This window comes from Vanellus vanellus (assembly GCF_965231255.1).
Source record: "Vanellus vanellus genome assembly, chromosome: 9".
NCBI classification, from domain to species: Eukaryota; Metazoa; Chordata; class Aves; order Charadriiformes; family Charadriidae; genus Vanellus; species Vanellus vanellus.
Window position 1 is genome coordinate 23,628,745 of NC_138914.1, and position 20,213 is coordinate 23,648,957.

A 20,213-nucleotide genomic window follows, 5' to 3' on the forward strand; every position below is an offset into this window, starting at 1 on the left:
ATGGATGTTTGCAAGGGGCTTGGTTACGCAATAATGGAATTTGTAAAACAGTTAATGAGTAATGTTGGAGCTAAAACAACTATTTTAAGTGCAAAATTATCAAGTCGTTTCATATCACTTACATCACTTTTTCCACTAGGAGCCAGGTTTTGATCTGTGGTTTACACTCCATTTTTATTTCCTGTACTTGATCATTATGTCAAATGAAAAGCCACAGCCCCACTGAGTGATATTTTTTCTCTCTTGTCTGTAGCTTATAATTGACGAAGGCCCTGTGAAAGACGGGAGGAGAGGATAACCGCTGCAGCATATATTAACTAACCTGTGTTAAATAGCATGCTTGTCTGGCCAAAACCAGCATGGCATCACAGGGTTGCAGTACACACGGCTCCCAGGGCACATTATGAAAAGTACATTTGCTCATCAATAGGCATCACATGATAACATTCAGTTATGGTATCGTTCTAGCTAAATAAGTGAATGTACCGGTATTGTCAGCTAAATCTGTACTTGACAGCTGGTTTCTGTTGCTGTCAACTGTGGCAGTGTTTAGCGCTCCTGCTTTTGTGGACAGACCTTTTGAAGAGCAGTAAAGAAAACCCTACTGCAAGACAGAGAAAGAGGCAGGCATTTTGGAGCCCTGTGTGCGTGCAGGTGGTGGTAGGCAGCTCAGGTTGCAGCGCAGGGGTGTCCTTGAGGAGCTTAACCCTGAATCACATCTGCCTGGTTTACCTTGTCGCTCTGGTTTGCTCGCTCTTTCCTGTGACTCTGGAGACCCATGACTTACGTGATCAATTCTACACAATTCTCTCTCAAACTTCCACACGCTGTTTTTTTCAAAATTAAGGCAGTTGGAATTTTTCATTTACGAGCTTTTGATGAGCAGTTACACACTTTGTGTAGGGAGTTCTCTTTGTGAGTTATCCTTTTGCTTATGTTCAGGGTGGACTGTTTTTTTCCCCAGTGTAATTTTGGTTCTGCTAATGTTTCTAGTTATGATAGATAGAACTCTCTCGTCATGAAAGATAGAACTTTAGTAACACGTTGCATACCTCTCTTTCCTTCCATTTGAATGTTAAATTTGTCCTTAAAACATTCTGCTGTTCCTTTTATTATAGGAATAATAATAAACCAGGGCCAGCAGCAGTAATATTTCTGCAGTTCTTCTTTGAAGTTGCTTTGTTCACTTGCTACATTTTTTTGTCAAGCTAAAACGACCTGTGCTGAAATTCTTTGCCTGCTTAATTAGCTGATTGGACAAAGCATCTGAAGCTGGGATTGAAATACTTGGGGCTGGGACTGACTGTGCTTTTACTGGTTGGGTGAAGACTGGACCTGGGTGAAAGGAATTTTGGGAATAATTGCTCAGCATCTAAGAAAGTGACAAATATTAATGAGAATACTCCAAGGTATACTTGTGAGGTAAAGGAACGATAACATTCCTGTTTTGTAGACATTAAGTTATAAAATGCAGGTTTCCAGAAACAATAGAATACGTATCCCAAAGAGTACCATATATGTGTCATAATGTATATACACAAGGGAAGAATAGTAAGGTGGCAAAGATAAATTGAATTTTGGTAATTGCATGAACTTCTAATGCTTGCTGTTGCAAAGTTAACCTTCTTGTAAAGTAGGGATTTAATATGTAGTGTAGTGCACAGCAGTGAAATTTTGAGCATATTGAAATACTAGTTGGTGTTAAAGTGTATAATCGACCTCTTTTTCTAAGGCCGATACTGAATTATGCTGCCTACTGCAGTAAATTTTCAATTATTTCTTTGATTAATTGCAACAAAACATTTCCTCCTTCCTACTCAATCCAACTCTGCCTTCCATCAACAGGTAGAAGAAGTTCTGGTCCTAAAAGAAACATTGATCCTACTATTGCAAAGAAATACGGCGTTGCTTCGCTGCAGTTAGCTCTCATGCCTCTCCTTTCAGGTATTACTCTGGTAGGACGGGGCAGGGAGGGAGCGACACGCTAGCTGTACTCCGTGTCTCTTCCTCCGAAACGCCTGTGCTGGTAGATCTGCCTGGTGGAAACTGTTTTGGAAAATCCAGAATATGAAATTCCCTAGGGATAAAAGCTGTCTGGTTAAGAAAGATTTGGGATTTGGTTGTGATTTGGGGGAGGCTGACATGTGTTCAGAGATCTGTGTGCTCTGTGTCCAAAATAACTGTGTTGTAGTTCTCCCTCTGCACATACACCTAACTTCTTGTATCCTATTTGATTTAGAATGGGTTGAAAGTGGGATATTGGTCAGTGTAGAGTGGGTTATTTCTGTGGTTTTCTGAGTGTAACTAGATTAACGTTCATTATTAATATATATTGTCCTATTTTAGTGTGGAGCGAGTTAAATCTCCCCTTTGTTCTGTGCACGCAGACAGAAATAGCAATATGCAGCATGGAACTCAGCTGCTGAGGGTATGGAAGTGGCAAAGCTGCTTGTAGAGAAGACAGTTTGTTTAAAGGTGCTTCTTTACCTTTAGCGAAGAGTTTAATTATGATGAAAAGTCTCTGAACTGCTTTAATTTTTTTGTTTATGCAAACTGTATATTTGCAGCTTCAAAAAGAAATAAACTGTGTGTTTTCAGCAGTTAGTAGTCTGGGTGGGGGTTTTGACACTGCTTTGGGAACTATTTTCTTCCTACTGTAAAAGATAAATACTATTTGAAGCAGTTAAAACAATACTCTTGTTTTATTTTAATACAAATTCAGTGGAGATTTGTAATTAATTGCATCAAACTACAGGTGCCTTGATGGGTTTGCTTCTATAACAGTATTTAATCTTGTATGTTTAAAAGGAGAAAAATCAGTGATCAGTCGTCTGGCAGAAAATATTCCTCAAGTTTTAGATGCTTACGCGACTTTCACTGTGGAAACACCTCTTCTGTCTGAAAGACAAAGGCATGAATTGAACCCACTGATTATAAGGATTAATTCAGCTACCTGCCTCCCAAACACACCCGTACCAATAGAAGTGCTGCAGGTAACACATACTGCTACGTCTTTCTGAAAGAATTCCCTTGTTACGCTCAAGTAGCTTTGCTTAAAATATGGGCATGGTTTTAGACACAACTTTCCTTATTAGTAGAAAATTGAAGACTGTGACTAACGTATTCCCTGAAAAAATGTGGCCAGATTAGTGCCTATGTATCATAGGTACTGGCAGCAAAACAGCAATCTTAGTGTTTTCCAAGAGCAATAATTCGTATATCGTCATCCCCTTTTGATTTCTGAGCAGTGGATCTTGAGTAAACCAGAGAAGATCTAATTCAGTCGCAGTGCCATATTGTTTGAAACGATTTGCTGACAAGTCAGGGCAATGTTATTTAACTTCAAAAAACAGCAAATGCTTCACAGCTTAAAAAATGCTGTGCACAAAAAAAAAAGTTCTATATTGGAGAGAACATAGTTTAAAGTTTTTGGGTTTATATTTATAAATTTTGAGAGATGAGTTAGAAAATATGTTCTCTTGTCAAATGATTACATTTTTAGGCTTAAAGAAATACTATTTTAAAAAGACTTTTTTTCTGAGTGTTATATATTGTTGATGTGAAAGTGAAATTAAGGTCCTTTATCCTTTGGTCCTATATCCTAAGGTCCTATATCCTTTCATTTCAGGAGCTATTTTGTTGGTCCCTGTCTGAGGTGGAATTGTAAGGGAATAGTATATGAAATATCTGCTCCAAGTTGCATCAGCCTGGTCCTTAACATTAGTAGGATGTTTTGCTATTGTTTTTGTGAAAATAGTTTAATGATATTATGTCAGGAACTTTGTAATGGCCCATAGGGTTCTGTGGTGGAGTTTTACACTGCAGCGCTTGTGACAGACTAGGTGCAGACAAATGAAGGGGACAATTCCCAAACCCCAGGATCCAGGCATATAGAGTGGCCTCTTTGCTGCCTCGGAAGACTGTCATTTGTGCTATGGAGTACATCCCCCATACTTCCCTTACTAGAAAAGCTGAATGTTCTTTGAGATTGAAAATGGAAAGAGGTTGATGCTGCAAATATCTGTTTCTCCTCGTCTCTTTGTTTCTTAGAGATTGTGTATTCCCACCTACTGCAAATACAAGTTTCATGATTTTCCACCTCATCGAACTCACGGACAAGTCCATGGCACTCATGTCTACTTTAAGGATGTTAATGTACTTCTAACGGGGACGATGAAACCTGGGGAATTACAGAGGTGTCTTAGAGGTCCACCTTTGGAGATTGAAGTTCATGACCGGGATAGAAACATGGAAACCAACACAAAAACCCCCTGCTTGTTTGGGGAAGATGAAGCAGATGAAAAAGTGGGTAAGGTGAGCTTCCTTGCTTGCAAATCCACAGTCTATGATTCTTTTGCAAAGGACAAAGTGTGGCATCCACACGGGGTGGCTAAAGTCAGTCTAACTGATTTATTGTTGGGTAAAAAGTACCTGACTGTCAGTGTTCCCATTCGTAGCTGCTCAGCTCCAAATACAGCTGCCTTCAGTGAAGAGGATAAAAAAAAGAATGTAACAAGATCAGCGAGTAGTTCTTCCCTGCTACCTATGGGACATTATCTAGAATCAGACTCGCTTTTGAAAGTAAGAGTGGAAATAGCTGTGCCGTTGGGAATGCAAGCAGAAATTGCTGATGCTCAAGTCACAAATTGCCCATATGGTTGTATAATCTACATTTTTGACTACAATACTTCATCTTTATTACATGATTTGGTGGAAGAGATTATGGAAATCAATGCTAAAGCCCTCCAGCTGGACTGCTATCCTGTACACTTAATCGGAATGGCTCTTGCTGCATCAAAACTGAAAACCACACTTGAGAAACTTTCTGAGTTGGATATTGTTACTGGTTTTCACTTACTGGATGGAGCAACTCATCTCTTTGTCTTGGAGGGATTAAAAGACAAAGCAATCAAGAGACTATGGGATAGGCACTTTGAAAGGTAGGAGAGTTTGAGGTTTTTCATCAGTTGTTTCCTTAGATTCAGACATTTTATTTGGATTTATATCTCCCCCATCCCTTTCTATACAAAGATACTTGGGCAGTGCATAGCTGATGCTTTCTATGTGGTTTTAGTGGATATGAGGCCCAGTGGCTGCTTCATTTGAGGCATAATCTTCTCCTCTTTATCATGTTACACCACCAATCATCCACGTAAAGTTAAAATGAGAAGGATGGCAACGTGTACTTTTTTTTGTTAAGCTGCTACTTGGTTTGTGGAAATGGCACTATAATCTGCCAATTCTAAATAATAACAAAAATACTTAATGGGATCTAAACCAAAAATATTCCCTATGAGGAAGCCGGACTGCAAGCTGTTTCTTCTTTTGAGTTTAGGGAAAAATGTAACAAATTCAAAGTGAATGTCTCCCCAAATTTCATGCTTAAAAAATAATTGATATTTTTTCCAGCACTGTAGCATGTTGTTAAAGCTTTCCTGTAGTGGTTTGGTGGTTGGTTTTTTGTTTTGTGGCGTTTTTGCTTGTTTGTTTAATGCAAGTAACTTCATTGCGGTTACTGAAATTATTTATTGCATGAAAAGTTGTCTCTTGTCAGTGATCACTTGTAGCCTAAATTGAAACTTTGTTTCACTGCTCTACTATGAATTTTGGTGTTTGTGGTAGAAATACTTATATAATGCTTTTTTAGCTATAATAAGGCTGTTAAGGGGCACAACACTGATGAAACTGAGATGAGTTTCCTTTCAAATGTTTGCCATGTGGCTTAAAAAGAAAACATATGCAACTCAGTTATGAGAGTTTGCTATTTTCTTTGTAATTTTGTCCAAAATAGATTTTTCAAAACAGTTTGTGTGAAATGAAGGCCATAAGAGGTTCCATCTAGAGAAAAAAAGCAAAGCAGTTTCATTAGAGAGAGTAATTGTACTGCAGAATTGAGGAAACCTGAGATAAGGGCTGAGTGCTTTGGGGTGCTTTGTTACAGGATTTACAGACATGAAGATGGACATCTGGAAATACTGTATGACTCACAACTGTCTTTTCATCAACGCCAGTACACAGACCTGGAAGCTATCTTTTATCATTTCCGCCTCTGTCAGCCCCTCTTCACTATAACAAAACAGCCTCTGCTCTATGTCAGAGGAATGGTTCCTTGGGCATGTTTCCAAGCCTTGTCCAGGTATGACTCGTCCAGATTCATAGTCAAGAAATTAGAAATGAAATGTTAGCAAAGTAGAGGAAATGTTAGATACACAAATAATACTCTTGGATATCTTTCCCCTGATGAAAGCAATCTGTTGGCCTGACGGGTAATTCAGTTTTGAGATCAGGTGTGGTAAGACAGAAGAGCATGGTTTTCTAACGGCTGGTGCAGTGGTAGCTTGGTATCGGTGAGCCCACTTTTAGTTTGGGCAGGAGTTTACAATTTGTAAAGAAGAGAGGTGTATCAGTTGGGTAGTATATCAGAAAATATCTGAATATAATACAAATAGAAGAAAGAGAAAAATCCGGTATCAGAAGCATCATCTGGGAAGGATTTGCTTCTCCTCTCTCTTCTCGTAGTGGTGGTCTAGGATGGAGTAAAAGAAGAGGCCAAATAGGACTTGATAGAGCCAGAAAGACACTTGAACGAAGTGGGGAATTCTAAAAACTGGCTTCCTACAGTAAGTAGAGAAAGGAAGAGTTTTGTGAGAGTTGGGAGAATATGTTTCCCATCCCTAGGTTTTTGTTTGAAGGTTTTGTTGTGTGATTTATTGCTGGATCTCTGCCAGGTTGCTCACTTTGGCAGCATGCAGGTATTCACAGCTGTTTGCCTTAAAGCACCTCTGACATTACATCTTGTGAGATGGATTAGAGAAAAAGAAAGTGGGCGAAGTCTAATGTACATACTTCTCTATCTAGGTATTTTAGTAATCTATGAAAAAAAAAAAGTGTGTGGTTTCTTTGTTTATTTGTAAATTAAGACACATCTATTGAGAGGTGGAAAAAGGTACCATCCATCTTTGATATAAGTAACTTGGGTTTCAAAAGCAGAGATGAACTGTGATTGCTTTCTTTCTTGCTAGAAATAGACTGGCTTGTTTAGATTAACTTCTGAACTGAAATCCTGCAAAGCTTATTTGAAATGACTGGGGACATTTAGTCCTGAGACAAGAAAGAGTTAATGTCTCCTAGATGTCAATCTGATTTCATAAAAAAATTCTTGTTAATCTGCAATAATATACACGCAGTCTTGTAGCAGCCTTACCCCTTGCCCTCCCACATGCTTGCTTTCTGGTAAAACATATTCAATAACGTATATAACATATGGATTACCTGCCTACTACAAGTTTTATTTTGCATATGTCAAGCTACCCGGGCAGTACGGTGCTGACCTAGCAGGCTGGTTTAGTCTGTCTGTTTCCCCTTGTTGGCTGGCCCAGTCAAGTTCAAGAACTCTTTATTTGCTGATGACTAATGGAACTTAACCTCATTAAACTAATGAAGAACAAGGCCTTTACACTTAAAGTTCTGAAGTATATTTATAGTCGTGATCTGCATGTAATCTGGGTACTTCACATATCTGTAATTTGTGTCATGTTTACTCTAGAGATGGTGAGGAGAAGAACGCAATCTGAAGGTGACTGGTGGCCATCACTGTGTTGTTCTTAAAGTCCTTTTCTCTGTTTTTTTCTTCGGTGATGGTTGGTAAATACCTTTCTTCCTTTAGCTATGTGCTGGCAATATTTGAGGTAGAAAACAACGTAATGCTGTGTGTTTTAGATACTTGGTAGTTGATTTTCTTGTGAAATTTGTTGTAGTATCTCCTGGCTAAAAAAAAAAAAGAAAATTAAATCATCAGGTTGACTACTGTGCACAACTTGCTAGATACCTGCAGCTCACGTTCCTGCAGTGAAAGTGAAGGTTTCGGGATGGCTGGGATAATTTTAAATGCAGGGGGTTATTTTTCCACTAGAGAGACGCAAAGCTGCAGGAACGGTCACTATACTTCATAGTACACATTGCTATAAAATCAGAGAGAAGCTCGGTAAAAGCATCTTTAGTGGCTGAGACAAAGTTGTCCTAGGCACCGGCTCTTTCCAGCAACCCACCGTCACAGATGAGTGCGTCACGTCGCCAGGCGTTGGGTGTTAGTCCTGTTTGCCATACCCTCATTTTGTAGTTATTCAGACAAATACAAATAAATTCTTCACTGGATTATGCAGACTGTGACTGTGTTCAAGAGCAGTTTCTAACTTGTAGAACTCCTGGTTTTTTAGTTTTTGTTTTGCTGTAGTCAGTGGTTCAATGTGTGCACAACAGAAACTGCTGCTTCTCGATACGTTTCCTTCTGCTAGAATTAGCCAGGAAAAGAATTTTAACTGTAGGAAATTTAATGCTCATGATCCATATACACAATGTCCAATTTATTTTTTAACATACCAATATAAATTCCATTTGTGTCATTAATGCTGATGCAACTTTGAAATTAATGTTAGTTATCAGTTGCACATGTTGTTCAGAAGGTAATGGTTGGAAAATAATGTTGTTGCAGTGATTTTACAACTGAATTCTTTTACGGTACTTTGTAAAGTTACTCTCCTCAAATAGAATAGCTATGTAATAAATGAATTAACAATTTTCCACTTTTGGCAAGGTATCATAATACTATGTTTGGCTATTGGATACGTCCCTTTATTTCATGGCCTCTGCTGTGGCCTGAGCCAGAGAGGCTGAGAATTGAATTACGTGCGTATGTACAAAGTGTGTGTATGGTGCTCACAGCTGTCATATATTTAGAACTGTGTTTGTGTTGACATTAGTGTTTTCAGGCTATATTTAGTGAATGGAGAGAAATCAGATGTGAGGCAAGCGTTATCATGAATGGCTTATAGAACGAACGTTGATCAGAATGAGCTGTAAAATCAAGGTAAGGCAGGATGGATTTTAGGAAGTGTTCAACATAAATGTGGGTTATGCAGTAGAACCAGTGTGCATGAAGGGAATTTGCTTTATTGCCTTTCCAGCCAGAGGCTAAAGAAATTCAGCAACTAATCATTAACGTGCACCTAAATCCTCGTGGGTTTATTAAACTGCTAAACTTCTTTATTGCTGCTGAATGCCAGAATACATGAACTGACCTGAACTTCTTAATAAATAGAAATTTCAAGAAGGTTTTGTCGTGTTTCCACAGTAATATTAACCATAACAATTTGATTGCAGTAAGGTTTTTGTAAACTAATAAAATGTTGATGTCTATTTGTAGGCTCAGTTACCTGTGCCACAGTAAGAGGCTGAAGGATGTAGTTCATGGAGATCTGCTGCCCTCCGCGGAGATGATCACAGTCTTGAGTCGCGACTATGGAGTTCCCTTAACTGATGAGGATCTCTTCACTCAGAAACTTCCTTTACTCTCGTTTTCGTCGGATGACTATACACTGCCAGGAAAAGCTAGCAGAGTGAAACAAGCAGTATATTCTTCATTAGATAACTACAATGAAGTGTATGTGCAGTGGAAGAAAGAAATGGCAGACAAAATGTCTTTTGAGAGAAACCATATTGAGGTGAGTAGTTTGTGATACGCGAGAGGCAAGCCTCAGGCTTGCAAAACTTCATATCCTTAGTCAATGCCTCCTTTGTCTCCTGAAACAATGACTCATGAGACTTAAAAACTTTTGGTAGGGTGTTTGTAGGTATTGTACAAATATTATAAAGAAGTGCAGGGTAATTTTATTTTGCGAAAGTTGAATTGCAAATGGAATTTCTTCTCAATGGGGAAGACAATTCTGGCACGCACAGGTAAACAGAGGAGACACTGCGTGAGTGGTAAAGAAACTGATTATTTAAAGGATTTGTAATTTCTTTTTGGGTTTGGTTCCTGTTTTTCTTTGTCTCTTTCTGCTCCATAGTTCCTGCATTGTGCTTTAGCACGTCATCCAGGCGTGGTGGTTGTGGGGCACCGAGTCAACTAAGCTCATGTGAAAATTGTGCGTTCTTCTCTTGCCGTGTGAAAGACCTGCTTGCCTTTGGGCAACTGTGATGGCACTTACTGTTATCTAAATAAAATCAGCAGTTGCAGACAGGGCTGGGCTGAGCTGAGCTTTAAGGAAATGGTGAAAAATTTTAGAACCTCTTCTGGCTTGTTACCAGCGTCCATCTACTATTCTGTTGCCTCAGGGAAAACGGGCTGAAGCCAAACCCTTTCCTGTTAATACAGACATCACAGAAGGGGGTATCCTACGTGTTTCCCAGGAGTCTGAATTGATTTTTTGGAGTATATTGCTCAGTTGGGGACTCTAGCCGTCCCGTGGTTTGTGAAGAATAGTTCTGAATGTTTTTTCCTGTATATATTTTAATACAAAGAAGTTTTGCCTGATATGGGGAAGACTGTGTTCCTGTATAAGAGTACTGTCTTGGAGATACTGAAAGAAATATAACTCTTAAGTATTTCCTTTTTCAGTCTTAGTCTGTTGATAAAAGAGTATTACATGAGGCTAGAAAACAAGACAATCTTAAGTAATTGTTCCTGGTGCCTGCATTTATAACATCATCAGGAGTATGAGAGCAGCTGAGCTCTTGGGCCTAATCATTCTGCATAGGTTAAGCGTAGAATTATTTTGTTATTTGTATAAAGTTATCGGTCTTCCCAGTGTATGTGTTTTAACCAGTTTTCGTTTTATACATGCTTTTACATCAAGAGGATAATAGAGGAAAAGAAAATATGAAATTCTTTTTTAATAGCAGGTAAGGTAACCTTTCAGGCTTTGGATTAAAAAAATGAAAAAAAAAAAGGGGGAAATGCAATTTTACTCTCTTGCTGTAATTACCTATTATGGCCGAGTCTGAATTCAAAGCCATAATTACCATAAACACAGTAGAATGATGTTCTTAAGTCAATGAAAAGGTACGAGGGTTTAATTATACTGTGTCAGTAAAGAAATTTGAAGTGTTCTAATGAATGGTGCGTCCCCTGTCACATGTTTGAAGCTGACCGGCATCAGCTCTCCAGAGCAAACATTTAGATCTGTAAGGAGAAGTCATTCCCTGGTGAGTGCTTGCCTCCAACCTGCTGCCCTTCGTCTTGCAGAATGTCACATGCAAGGGTGAAATGGTGCTGTTGCTTTTTAATAGTCTTTTTGTGGAGTATTTTAGTAATAAAGAGCTGTTGTGTAATAAATCTATATATAAATATAATTACATTTTGCTGGCTTTTTTAAAAAAGTTTTTTTTGTTGTTTTAATGTTTACAGAATCATTTGCTTGTTTATAATTTGTCATAACACTCTGAATTCCCAATTCAGACAGAACTCACATGTAATCTCTTTGCAGGCTAACATTGATGCTGTACGCCAACTCAAAGGAAAGATGAAAAAGCCAAAGTTTGAAGTTTTCAGGATTTCTCCTGTTGATGGCAAATCTGTCTTTAACTACAGCTGTCAGAGCCTGAATTCAGCAGAACTTGCAAAGAAGCATCTTCGCCAGGAAATGGCAAAGGTAAAATGAGGTGCATAACTCCGGAAGATCTTGGCTTTAGTTTTACAATAATAACTTCCATGTTAGCACATAGGAAGGGAATTTGGGATCCAAAAAGATCTCATTCTGAGAGGTATTCTTTTTTGCTGTGTAAAGTTCTGCTCTTAATGCTATTCATTATAGTTGTTTCATCTCCATGTCATTTTGACTGCAGTCTTTGATAACCTCAGTGGTCACGTCCAGTTCTGTGTCCCATGCATTAATAAATGGGAGAATTTGAGTAATTGCAGCGTTGGTGTATGCAGTATTAAGTGATTCGAAGAACACATTTAAGAACACATTTGAAGAATCACGTTTATCTGCTTTTGTCTGAATAGCTGGTGTGAATCTTAAAAACAAATGCTCTTTTCCTATCAGCTAGTGGAAATTACTGTAGCTCTGTGGAAACAGCTCATGAAGTACCGTGACGCAATATGAACTAGAGATCTGGTTTTGTGCAAATAATATTAAAGATATTTCTTTCTGTAATAATTTTACAGACATCCCATTATATCACTTGTAATTAATTTGATCATTGGAGCACAATAGAATTAAATTTAATTTTTTAAAAAAATATTTAATGATACATATTTTGTATAAAAGTTCTATGATTACTTGCACTGTTAAGGAAAGAAATGACAGTGGTGCTGTACCTTATGGGCTGCTCTCCCAGCAAAGGGGAATTCACATTAACAACAAAAAAAATAAAAATCTTTTTTTGTGTAGGAACCAAAGAACAGATTCACTTATTGTCATGAATATCTGTCAGCTGCATTTGACCCAGTGGATGTGGTTGCTGCCTGTAAGGAATTCTGTGCAAAATCCAAGAGTATGTGGCTCTCACCGGATGGGTTTGTATTTCCTGGATTTAAGAGCAGCATTGAAAGCAACCTGCACCCTCAGAGGCCTGATGAAGCACGTCTGGAGGAGTTAAGGGAGGTAACAGAAAACTTAACACTCCCAAGTGAACTCAAGTGTTTTAGGAGCCTTGAAAGAGGCAGAGTGCTTTAGTATGTGGAAGTCTTTTTGAGAGGTACAGCCCAGGCAGCTCTTTTGAGGGTGACGCCTATATTTGCAGTTTAGGTACAGCAGCATCTAGTTCATCTAGGTGGTATTTTGTTTGGATACCCAGATTCTACCTTGAACATAGCTGAAGTGAAACGGTTAGTGAAAACGAGTGCTTTTTCCTGATCCATGGTGCTGGAGAACGTATCTTCTCATGAAGGAGCAGAGAAGATTCCCTGAGCAAGAGCCAGCGCGTCCAGTCTGATTGCCGGTGCCTTTTGCTGAAGAGACAAAAGAGAGGAGGGGAACTAGGCAGTACAGGAGCAAAACCTGAGAAGCTGGAAGAGGGGTAGCAGGCTTCTGGTGCAGCAGCTGTGACTGACACCGGAGTTGCTGAACTGAAATACACGGGGGACTGTGATGGTCGGTGTGGGAGTGGCAGTTGATTAGTATGTCATGTTCACCATTGGCACCTACTGATGGGAAGAGAGAGGGGAAATGTTTACCCTGAATAACACTAAGTGTAACCTGGCAGTACCCGTGTAGCACCAGTGCTAGCCATGGAGCTGAGAGAAAACAGGAAGGAGGTGCCTTCAGCTCAAGCAGGGTCCTCAAGGGCACGACCAGCGTTATATTGGATAATGGAGATTGATTCTGAACTTACCATTCATGTTACCTGAAAGGTGGAACAAAAGCAGAAAGCTATTAGGATCCCAATCTGGGTTTGATACATTCCTTCTTTAACCATGCTGCTTTTCTTGTCAAACACAGAATTTGACCGTCTTCTGTGACACTGTCTCTTGGGAGGCAACAAAATTCTCAGAGTTCTTCTGGATTCCTAAAATATCTGCACTGTTTCTGTACAGTGCGATATATGTTTCTGTACAGTGAGATATATTCTGTATAGTATGTATAATAATACTGTAAAATGTCTGTACAGTTTCTGTACTGACTCAGCTATCCTTTAACAACAGTTTTAGGTGAAACAGTGAAAGTACAGGGCTAACAACAGAGAGAGGGAGTTAATTTGTAGCTTATGAAGGATAGTTTTGTCTGAAAAAATCTAACTGGTATTTCAGCAGTGGGTAGTCAGAGGACCACAAAAAGTTGAACTCTGTTTCACAGTCATGATGATGAATATTCCAGCCACGATCCCACCTGCTCCCTCGGGACACCTGGGCTCTTGGCCCCAAGAGTTTAATACTACTGACTGTATTTTTAGAAGCACTAGGACAGCTTCTGCTTTCTAAAAGCACTACACATTACGATTATCCTTGAGATGATATATAGCTCTCACTGTTCTGGCAATTCTGTACAGCCAGCCGTTGGGAAAAGATAAATAACTCGTTAGGTTTTGGGCTGGGTCTGTCCTCTTACAGGCTCATTGTGCGGGGGAGGATATTGACAAGGACTCACATGGATGAGAGGGATGGTCCACGTTCACCTGCAAGTTTAGCAGCTGTGGATGAAATACAAGAAAGTGCAACAGACCCTTTATATCATTGCAGAGAAATGTGACATAAATATGAAATTGAATTCCCTGCCAGGTATTTCTCAAGTATACCGTAAGTGCCTGTATGTTAGCTAACAGCTCAGTACTAGACTATCAGCGGCTTGCTCACAAAATGGGTCTTTGTTCTTATTCACGTATATCAAACACATCAAATTGAAAGGCTACTTAGAGAAATAGTCTTGTGTAGCGAAGTCTGGACTTTGGTAAGATCCTATTATGGTAGTTGTTAGATTGCTACCCAAGAATCGACTAACTTATTTTTTGTGACTCCTCAGTGGTGATTTTGGCCTGTCTTAAAGGAATTCAATTTTCATTTAGAAATGGCAGGAGAATGCTCTGCATGCTAACATGGAGCCAGTGCTGGCACGAGACAGATGGAGCTGGGACAAACGGCACATTGATTTTGATCTTTATAAGAAGCCACCTGAGCTCTTCATGACAACAGCCCCACAGCCTGGTAACGGATCTGTTAAAATTAACTAATTACAAAGCTTTTAACTTGAAGCTCTGACATATGGTCCCGAAGCTTGTTCAGTTCTGCCATCGAGGAAGGGAGGTTGAATGCAAAGAGGTTTAGCAAGGAGATCCATGTACAGGAAAACTGTTTGTACCCTAGCAAATGAAGCACTTTCGGAAGTAAGACCTTGGCCGTACTCCCATTTCACCTCTCCATTTACCCAACTTCTTAGCCTTACTTCCTTTGCAGTAAAATATGACAGGGAGGAATAGATCCTTCTTGGCGTATTCTTCTGTAAAGCTCGCTCTGGTGGCTGCCGGATCTTCCTTTATACAGATTGATGACAATCAGCTTTAGTTACCGAGGGCAGACAAAAAGCTACCTTGCAGGCTGTAAGCAATAGCAGATAATTGGTGGTCCAGAGGGGGCCTGAGATGAGCCAGTTAGATCTGCGCTGTCTCTCAGCAGCCTGCAGTGTGCCTGTAACGGATAACCTTGTTTTCTCCCACAAACAGTAACAGACAAAGTTGTGTTTCATTATGAAACGGTATTTTGAAAAGTTTGCCATGTGTTTCTTTTTTGCCCGGAACCAACTGAGAGTCACTGCAATATTTACAAGCAGAAAATAATAATTTACTGGAGTTGTTAGAATCTTTCATCTTTTACAACATTTCTGCTGCAATTTGCAAAACACTCGCTTGGTGCAGTTCTTCTCAAGTGCTTCTTACAGAGAAATGCTTTTGGAAGCAGTCAGGATAATTCCACATTCACATGTGTTTTGTGGAGCCTACAGGGCAGTGAGTTGTCTTTGCTGTGGGCACTACCCATTATTCTAACACCTGTATCATTTCTTCTAGTGGAATCCTTGCGAGAAAGGTTGTTCTTTGCCATAGAGGCTTTTAGCCTACTTTTTTTTAAGTTCAAACAGCCAAAACTTATCTTTTCCATCTAACTGGTTTCTATTGCCTGGTTTTTCTTTGTCAGTCTGTTGTTGGCCTTGTGAAGGTGCTACTCGGATTCTGGAAGCTACCTTTGGTGATACCAAGCTGAAAGCTCACCAGCGCTCCACAGCAGCCGAGTCACCCACGTGTGGGACAAGAGCCAAGTTCCAGCTACAGAAGCTACTTCTGAAAGATGAACCTCTGAAGGTCTCGCCCAGGAAGGCAGGACACATCTTGAAGGTAAAGGGTAACTGACCATGGCACCTACCTTTGCACAGCAACAGCTGCCCCGCGCTTTGTGGAATGCAGATAACATGTGACACTCTTAATTTAGTACAATACTTTTAGAAGTAAAAATATTTGTTAAAATTGTTGTTGATAGCACTGGTTGATTGCATCTTACGAAGCTCTTGGTAAAACATATCAGCCTGGGCACAAAATAATTTTTTTTTTTTGGTTCTTTGCTTTGATGCTTAGAGATAATGGAGGAAGGGGGAGAATTTCTGTTCAATTAACTGACTTTGCCTGTCAGTGTGCAGTGGGTGAGAAAAGAAGAATAATTTTTGGCCAGCTGGCTTAGCAGCTCTAAAAGAAATTGTAATGTCCCCTAATGAAATATAGGGGCTGAGGCACTTCTATAGACTAGACGCCAAATGTCTCACCATGTGTTCTCTTGATTACCATAGTGCTGTATAGAGCGCTGCACTTCAGCCCATTGGTGCAAAAATCCCACACAGACACCCCAGTTTGCAAGACTAAAGGATTTGTGCTCATTAATATGAAAAGCTGTATGGGTGGTCTGCACCTAACTGTTCTTTTGTTGGCTGAATCGTACTCTGTGCTTGCATATAAACAACTGACCCAAACCCTGAGCATGCTTTTAAAGCTGATTTTGATCAAAGGGGCTGAAGCTCGCTGTTGGCTACAAATGCTCTAGAAAAACAAACACAGGAACTATGAGAATGGGGGTACCAAAAGCAGAGTTAAAACTTTAAGGCCAGCTCACTGCCCACCCCCCTACCTTTTTTTTTTAAAAAAAAAAAATATGCTGAGTGCTGGTTTTTGTGTTAAACGGATACTCAGCAGCAAGCTGCCTGGCCTCCTCAGCTTGCAGTGTCAGGCTTTGAACTGCGTATCCCTTTGTGCTCCCTGTGCTTGGCCTTCTGTTTCCATTTGGCTGCTCAAACTATGAAACTTGTCCATCTTGGGCTTTTTGCCTTTTTTCTATAATTTCAATACTCGGCCCTTTTTGCTGGAGTGCATATAACTACCCTTATCAGTTTATGAGCTAACTTACGTCTTGCACTTCACTACATTCTCATTATGGCAATCAGACTTGCCACTGACCTATCCCAACTTTCTTGAATGCATTTTTCAAGCCTTCCAACTATAGCCCATGGGAAGACATTTCTTTCTTGTTTCACAAAATTGGCTACTCTTTTGCAAAGACAAAGGAGATGTTATGTGCATTAACTTCCAAGGTTCTGCTTTGGAAGAAAGATAAAAAGAAAAAAGAAATACACAAAACAACCACCACCACCCCACGCTGCCATCCCCACAAAAAAAGCACTGTATTTTTAGTTCTTGCTTTTAATACTTTCCAAAATAGCCTCCTTTTCCAGTACAGTGTTTTTCCTCTGACAGAAAAAGAAAGAAAAACATCCTTGCTGGATGATGTGCCTTGCTGAAGGAACAGAGCATTTAAACATGATGGCTATATTAAGGCTAAACAGCCAGAGTCATGTTAGCAAAACATCATTTATTTTCTGCTTATTTTTATGCAAGACACTCTGCAGAAGGGTGAACCCAGCATCTCAGCTCCGCTAGCTAGTTTAGTGCCATTGCCCTCTCTTACCTGCACATCCTTATGCTATTGTGTTCTCTAACAATTTGTTTCTCTTGGATCCCCTCCTTCTTCACCTGATTTTTTTGTGTTTTTTTTTTTTTTTTGGTGTGTGTTTTTTCTTTTTTTAAATCATCTTTGCTGTATATAAGCAGTGTAATTCCCCCCTGGCTCCTGGAGGAGGATGCTTGGCTGGCTGATGACAGGTCATACCATCTGCGCCGGCCTGGGCATTGCTGGAACCCAGCAGGATTGCGCGTTCTATCCTGCCGGTGCTCCGTCGCCCTTCCCGAGGGCTCATTGCTCATCCCGCTGCACTGGGGTCCTCCTCTGTGCCGCCCTCCCCCAGCTGGTAACTGACACAAGGCAGTCTTTCTGTTAGTGTGTAGTGGGAAACAGCCTCTTCCTAGGCACAGGCTTTGTATCTCTAACAGAATTTACTTTTTGCTATAAAAGAAAACACAGACTTTTTAAAAAATATGATAATCACAGAGGCTTTCTGTACCTGCTTCAGCTGCTGGACTGTCTCCCAAACCATGTGCTTCATTTAGTCTTCTGTGAGTGTAATTTGTAAAGTTATGCATGCTCACGTCTCACCTTCAACGCATGCTGCTGAGTATATTTAGTCTCTCAGATCTTGTCTGGTGCAGCTATTTGATTACTGGGACAGTTTCTGCTAACTATTTCTCCTCACTTGTTAGGCAAGCAAACCACCTGAGGGCTGAATGACATCTCTGTGGACACTTCCAAGCTGGAGCTTTATCTTTACTGACTAACCTGGCAGTTCTGGTTTTTGGGGCTGGGTTGGTTGGTTGGTTGGTTTGGGTTTTTTTTTTTGTTTGTTTTGTTTTTTTCCATTTAGCACTAAGACTCAGCTTGTGATTTATATTGTAAAGGTTTTGAAGCACAAAGGTTGCACATAATGTTGGGGTTTTTTTTTGACGTGGTCTCAAATCCAGGCTTGTAAAACCATGAGTTTGAGCAATGCACACTTTAGCTGTGTATGTTTCCAACTTTATAGTTTGCCTGTAAGGTAAATGCCCTGGGGCTTCTTTATGTAATGAGGGTGCAACAGCTTTCATGTTCTTGTCCATATTTTGGGGAATCGATGCATTTAAGAACGGGCTCACCTTGGAGCTCAGGGGCACCCACAACTTCTGTGTAGGCTGACATTCCTCACCTCTTCCTTCTTTTAAAGCCTAGCTGGCTGAGCACCTCAACAGCTGTTTTCTTGTCCCAGCCTATCCCAGCTCTGGACAACCAGCCCTGTGGCACTGGTTCGGATGCCTTCCTGGGAAGAAGCATCACCAGTGGCTTCGCACCGGGTCCTGATGACCAGCACAGCTTAAAGTGGCTCAAGAATGTTATTCCCCGGCACAACAGAGAGCATGAGAAGTTTGAAAAACTCCAGTGTGCAGATTTCAAGTAAGATAAACTAATTGCTAGAATTAGCAAAAGTGGACCTGCTTGATTTTCTATGGTGCCTGGCAAAGACTTACACTATACAGCCATTATAATAATAAATTACTAGATTCATAAATTAAATTCTTAGGATGCGTCCGGAAGAGACAAGCCAATTAGTTAGTTTGGCATTCTCCCAACTTGGCATTTTTGGGAGGTCTCCCTTTCAAGTCCACACTCCAGAATTATGGAATTAGGTTTGTCACTGGTAAACACTGGCCTTGGGTGTCACTATGTGGTACCTGTATGTTTACAGACTGAGCTTTGCTCAGAGCTGTCAGAGACAGGGACACTGCAGCCATATGCCTGGCCTCACACTGGAAAATGTAGGCTGCAGCATTTCTAATCTAAGAAACATAAATCAAAGGTCTTGAAGTGTAATTTTTGCCCTTTCCGGTTTCATTTAATGGCTAGAAATTTGAAGACGTTTCATGTTATTTGAACTTTCTAAACTATATCAGACAGCAAATCTTGCATTAAGAGGAAAATTGTAGTTACTGTCTCAATTGCATATGGAACAATGTAAAGTGGTATAATTGGTATTTTGTTCTTTATTGTGGGAGACAAGTTCTGGCCTTTATTTTGCTGTCATGCTATCACATAGTCTAAGATACCTTGTTTAATTACTCGGTTCTTGCAGAAATGGACTCTTTCAGAATCCCACACTAGATATAAACCATGCTTAACAAGGTCAGACTTCTTCGCCTTTTGAGTGTCAACTTGTGAAATGATTCATTAGCTCCTGTGTTGAACCCAGTATTTTCCTAGGTTGACCGCTAGATTTGTCATTTCATCGTTGGCTTCTGACGTCCAAAGCAGAGCTGCCTCCGAGAGAAGAGGGTGTTTGCTAACAAAATTACTGGCTGTCTTTAGTTGATTCAGAACTACTAAGCTGTTAAATTTTGCCAGAGCCCACACCGATCTTGAAATGCTGCAGCACTCGATGGTCAAAATTTCTTATTCAAATCACACTTTTCTAAGAGTTGTTGAGCTACAAGAATGACGTAACACAGTCGCAGTAATTGATGAAAGTGGTGAGCTCACTGGCTATTAATTAAATTATTTTACAGATTCCATGTGTTTAGTAAACATCTTTAATTGAAAAATTTCAACTCTATATGGAACTTGTAGATAAAGAGATACAGCTTAATCTAAGAGAGGTTACTTTGCTATAAACATTCATTTGTTCACCTGAGAGAACAATCTGCAAGAGCAGGAGGCCCCACCACCATCCTCACACAACAGCAAGACCCTCTCCAGAATGATACGGTAGCGCACACTCATTCTGGACACAGGTAACTCGGTAAACAGAGAGCACTCAGTGAACAATAGAGAACTGGTAATGTATACCTGTGACCCCAAATAATTTCTTTCTTAATGAAATGTGGCCAGCAAATAATCCCCAAAGGCAAGTGTTGGGACACTGTTGAATGTGTCACTCGATAAAACTGAGCTGGCAGGGATAGTTAAGAAACAGCTAAATTGCCTTTGGTGGTTAGAAAGAGGGTAGGGGAAAAAAAAAGTGTAAACTGTCATCAAGACTGAC